Genomic DNA, 5,707 nt, shown 5'->3' with positions numbered 1-5,707 from the left:
CTAGCTGGGCTTCTTGAAGTGCTTCTTGGGGCTGTTCATTCACATGAACAGGGAGCAGTGTGGGAACATGTCTACTCAGAAGTTGTAGGAAAGGTGGTAAGAGTGAAGAGAGGGAAGTCTGGCTTTTCTGGGGAAAGCAGATGTGAAGGGGCATATATACCAAAGACAGACAAGACCTGCACTGCCAAGAGCCCCAAGGTCTTTAAAGATCAGCTCTCCCCTCTCCTCCGTTTTCAGATGGGTAAATAGAAATCCAAAGAAGACTAAAGGTCGTACATGGAGCCAGCAGCACAACAGGGCCAGACTGTTTTCCGAGCTAGTCTCCCTAACATCTGGCTGAGGGCCTGGTGCAGTCATCACTTAAGTAAATGCTTGTATCAACAAGGGAAGGCAGGACTCCTGGAACCCCAGAGTAGGCCAGTGGGGTTTGGTGAAGACCCTGACTAACTACTAGCATCCCCAAAACACATGCCGTCAAGCTAGGGTGTTTGGGGCTGAATGAAGTGAGAAATAAACACCATGGAGCATAGCGAAAGAAAAGGAGAGAAGTAGAGAACCCAAAACTTCCAGCACTCATGACTTCCCTATTGAAATTTAACCAAGCAATAAAAGTCAACAAAAGTTGGCTCCATCAAGTAAGCAGAAACAACAGAAAGACAGCCAACAAGGACAAAAGGGCTGCCAATTTCATTTGCAAATGATTCAGGGTAATAGATTTCCTGCCTCAAGAAACTCAGTCTAGTTTGGGAAACAGCTGGACAAACACACACCTACATGGAGTCATGTGGGGGTTCACAGAGAAGCACCTGCTAGGCCAGGCTGGAACAGTGAAGGATGTTTTTATGGAAAACATGCATTGGTGAAGAGAAAATGGTGAAATGGAAATGCCTTGGAAGGGCAGCCCCCAGAAAGATGACAGTGAGTCCCCCATCCCAAGAAATGTGGAGTTGAGATAAGCTGGACTTCTAAGAGACGTCAAAGGAGCAACAGAAAAACAAAGACAGAAGGAAAGTGGAAGGAAAAGATGAATAAGGGGGTGGGGAGCTCAGAAAGGGCAGAGGAAGTTGAGGGAGCTCTCTCTAAAAAGAAGCTCTTCAATTCTTCTTTCTGCATTCAGAGATTTACCTTCAGCCTTCAGAATGACTCATTTCCAGAAGGTTCTAAATAGCTTAGGTTCTCTTAGGCTCTATTGTATTAATTTCTGCTCTGATTTTTATAATTTCCTCCCTTCTTTTGGCTTTGGGCTTGACCTGCTCCTCTTTTTCTACATGTCTGAGGTGTAGCAATAGATTGTTTTTTTGTATTCATTCTGTTTTCCTGATGTGGGAACTCAGTGCAATAAAGTTTCCTCTGAGGACTGCTTTCATTGTATCCCACAGATTCTGGTAAGTTGTATTTGTATTTTGGTTTGCATGTAGATATTGTTTAATTTCTTCTTTAATTTCCTGTGTGACCCACTGATTACTCAAGGGTATGTTATTCAATTTCCATGTATTTGTGGTTTTTGCAGTTTCTTTTATCTTAATTTCTAGTTTCATGGCACTATGATCTGATAAGACGCATGGGATAATTTCAGTTTTTTTGCATTGATTTAGATATGTTCTGTGAGCTAGTATATGGTCTGTTTTAGAGAATGTCCCATGTGCTGCTGAGAAGAATGTGTATTCTGATCTTGTTGGATGGAACATCCTCTATACGTCCTATGAGTCCATTTGTTCACAGGTGTGATTCAGTTCTGTTATTTCTTTGCTGATTTTCTGTCTGGTTGATCTGTCTCTTGGTGTCAATGGTGTGTTAAGGTCTCCTGTAGGTGGGACTGTAGATTGGTGCAGCACTGTGGAGGTCAGTCCGGAGATTTCTCAAAAAGCTGGGATTGGAAGTCCCATTTATTCCAGCTATTCCACTTCTAGGCATACTCCTAGAAGAACTGAAAACATCATACTACGGTGATATACGTGCACCCATGTTTATAGCAGCACAATTGGTAATAGCCAGATCTTGGAAACAGCCTAAGTGTCCATCAACTGAGGAATGGATTAAAAAAGCTGTGGTATTTTTATACAATGAAGTACTACTCAGCTATAAAGAATGACCACAATGGGATATTTATAAATAAATGGACACAACTTGAGACCATACTCATTAGCGAAATAAATCAAACTCACATGTATAAATACTGAATAGTATCCCTAGTGTAAGAAATGGTAAAAGTACCTAAGAATTTTGATTCCCCATTACATTGCTCTAAAGCCTTATAATGTCTGCATTCATTAGTTGGAATGGTTTTATCCTACTTTGTTTGATTTTATTATCTGTGATAGTATAAATAGCTATTTTAAAGAAAAGAAGACATTAGAATAGCCAGAGCTGATTTAGTATCATCTTACTCTGAAGTCCTAGTATGCTTTTGTGTTTATGATAAGAACCTTGCAGAAAATTGGAATAGATGGTCTTTACCTCAACATAATAAAGGCCATCTATGAAAAACCAAGAGCCAGTATCATATTAAATGGCCAAAAATTGAAGGCCTTACTTTAAAATCAGGCACAAGACAAGGATGTCCCTTGTCACCACTCCTATTTAATATGGTACGAGAAATTCTAGCCAGAGCAATTAGACAAGAGAGAGAAATAAAAGGCATAAAGATAGGAAAAGAAGTTCAATTATCACTATTTGCAGATGATATGATACTCTATATAGAAGACCCCCAAACTCCATTGAAAGACTCCTAGATATAATAAATAAATTCAGCAATGTAGCTGGATACAAAATCAATACCCAAAAATCAATAGTATTCCTATACACTAACAACAAAATCACACAGAGAGAAATAAGAGAAGTCACACCCTTCACACTAGCAACCAAAAAAATGAAATATTTAGGAATTATTCTCACGAAAGAAGTGAAAGACCTATACAGGGAAAATTATTATACACTGAAAAATGAAATTGAAGATGATCTCAGAAAATGGAAAGACATCCCTTGCTCATGGATAGGAAGAATAAATATTGTGAAAATGGCCATTCTCCCAAAACTGTTATACAGATTCAATGCAATCCCAATAAAAATACCATTAACATACTTCATAGATCTCGAGAAATCACTCCTAAAATTCATCTGGAGTGAGAAGAGACGTAGAATAGCAAAGACAGTTCTAAGCAGCAAAGGCAAGGCAGGAGGCATCACAATCCCTGATTTGAAGTTATACTACAAAGCAACTGTAGTAAAATCAACATGGTACTGGAATCAAAACAGAGCCAAAGATCAGTGGAATAGGTTAGAAGATACAACCACAACTACAAACACACTCAACCACCTTATCTTTGATAAAGGGGCCAAACATGTTCACTGGAAGAATGACAGTCTCTTTAATAAATGGTGTTGGAAAAACTGGCTCTCCATATGCCAAAAACTAAAACTAGACCCATGCCTATCACCATATACTAAAATAAAATCTAAATGGATCAAAGATCTAAATATTAAAACAGAAACACTAAATTTATTGGAAGACAAATTGTGTAAAAACCTTGAAGACATAGGGCTAGGTAGAGAATAGATGAACAAGATTCAAACCGCACAGGAAATACTTCCCAGGGTCAATAACTGGTATCACATCTTATTAAAAAGTTTCTGCACATCAAAAGAAATCTCTAACATAGTGAAAAGAAAACCCACAAACTGGGAAAAAATCTTAGTGAACTGCCCCTCAGACAAAGACTTCTGTCTAAAACATATAAAGAATTAAAAAAATCAGACCCCCAAAATTCAAAGACCCCATCCAAAAATGGGCATCTGAGATGAATAAATGATTTTCAGATGAAGAAATACAAATGGAAAATAAATATATGAAAAAATGTTCATCATCATTAGTCATTAGAGAAATGCAAATTAAAACCACACTGAGATTTCATCTCACTCCTGAAAGAATGGCCAAGATCAAGAAAACCACCAACAACAAATGCTGGAAAGGCTGTGGAGAAAAAGGAACTCTCCTGCACTGTTGGTGGGAGTGTAGACTAGTGTAGACTAGCAACCATTGTGGAGGTCAGTCTGGAGATTTCTCAGAAAGCTGGGACTGGAAGCCCCGTTTGACCCAGCTATTCCACTTCTAGGCATATTCCCAGAAGAGCTGAAAGCATCATACCACAGTGATATATGTGCACCCATGTTTATAGCAGCACAATTTGTAAAAGCCAGATCTTGGAAACAACCTAAGTGTCCATCAACTGAGGAATGGAAAACAAAGTTGTGGTATTTTTGTACAATGCAGTACTACTCAGCTATCAAGAATGAGCACATTGAGACATTTATAAATAAATGGACACACCTTGAGACCATACTCATAAGTGAAATAAATCAAACTCACATGTATAAATACCGAATTATTTCCTTAGTGTAAGTAATGATAAGAATACATAAAAGTATGTGGTAATCATGGTCCCCAGTCACACTAGTTTGAAGCCATATAATGTTTTCACTCATTAATTGGAATGGTTTTAATCTGGGTTGTTTTGTATTATTGTCTGTGATACTACGAATAGCTATTTTGAAGAAAATAAGACAGCGTAATAGCTAGTGCTGATTTAATATCATCCTGTTTTGAAGCCCCATCAAGTTGTTGTTTGTCTGTTTCCATTAGTTTTAACATGTTGTATCTTATTGTATTTTAATGTATGCAGTAGTATAAGCAAAATTTTTATAGGCAAAGAGATCACATAGAAACCGAAGTTCGGTTTCTGTTAGCCGGTTCTAAATACTTTCATTCTCTTGAACGGCTTCACACTGTCTTGATAAGTTTGATGCTATACTATACGATGTTAGACTCAAATATTTCAAGGAAAGAGATACTATGGTAACTACTATTAATGTCAGGCTATCTGGTGGTGAAACACAATGATACTTAAATTGTTTGGTTCTGACCTGTGTTGTGCTATTCATATGCTCTTTTTTTAATCTCAATCCCCCCTTTTTTTCTGTTTTTAAAAATTAATTTATTTCTTAGTATCTTTTAATTAAGGGAAAACTAAATTAAAAATAGCGGGATATATTATAGTAACTTTTTTTTCCTATTAACCTGATTTGAACCCTTGTATTGTTCTCCACATCTTGTTCTGACTGATTTTATTATATTGTTTTGTTTAACAGTATCAAATTTGAGGGTATAGGCAACCGCTTTGAAAGCAACCAGATACTCTATGATGCCCATTATGGTTTGACTATTATCTTCTTTGGAAGTCCTGCAAGGTCTCCAATGTGGGTTTTACTGGTCTTATTCTGTACTGTTTTGTTCAGTTCTTTTATACCAGCTGATATAGGCACCTCTTTGTAGGATAACAAGAGGCATAATGGTAACCATTGTTGATCACCTAGTAATCTCTTTTAGTATTATATACTATGTCCATCCTCCTGTTTTAACTGACTCTGTTTTGTTTTGTCACATTGGGGTTTTTTTGTTCTGTTTTGTTTTGTCTTGTTTCTTGTTTTATATATTATTTTTCTTTTCCTCTTTAAAGAAAAAGTTATAAGAACTGTGGGAGTAATGGAACCCAAAATGTGTGATTGTTAGCATAAAATAGGGAGGAAAGATAGTGATCTAAAGGATATAACTGTAAGAGTATTTAAGAGTGTAGGATAGAAAACCATATTACTGAGTTTTTGTTGGATCATTGAACAGAACTGTCTGCAATCTCACTGTATCAATGTCCAC

This window comes from Cavia porcellus, unplaced genomic scaffold, assembly GCF_034190915.1.
Source record: "Cavia porcellus strain 051 isolate PalLab524CR breed Dunkin Hartley unplaced genomic scaffold, mCavPor4.1 scaffold_3, whole genome shotgun sequence".
Classification (NCBI taxonomy): Eukaryota; Metazoa; Chordata; class Mammalia; order Rodentia; family Caviidae; genus Cavia; species Cavia porcellus.
The sequence above is the reverse complement of the archived record's forward strand: the minus strand, read 5'-3'. Positions refer to the sequence as shown.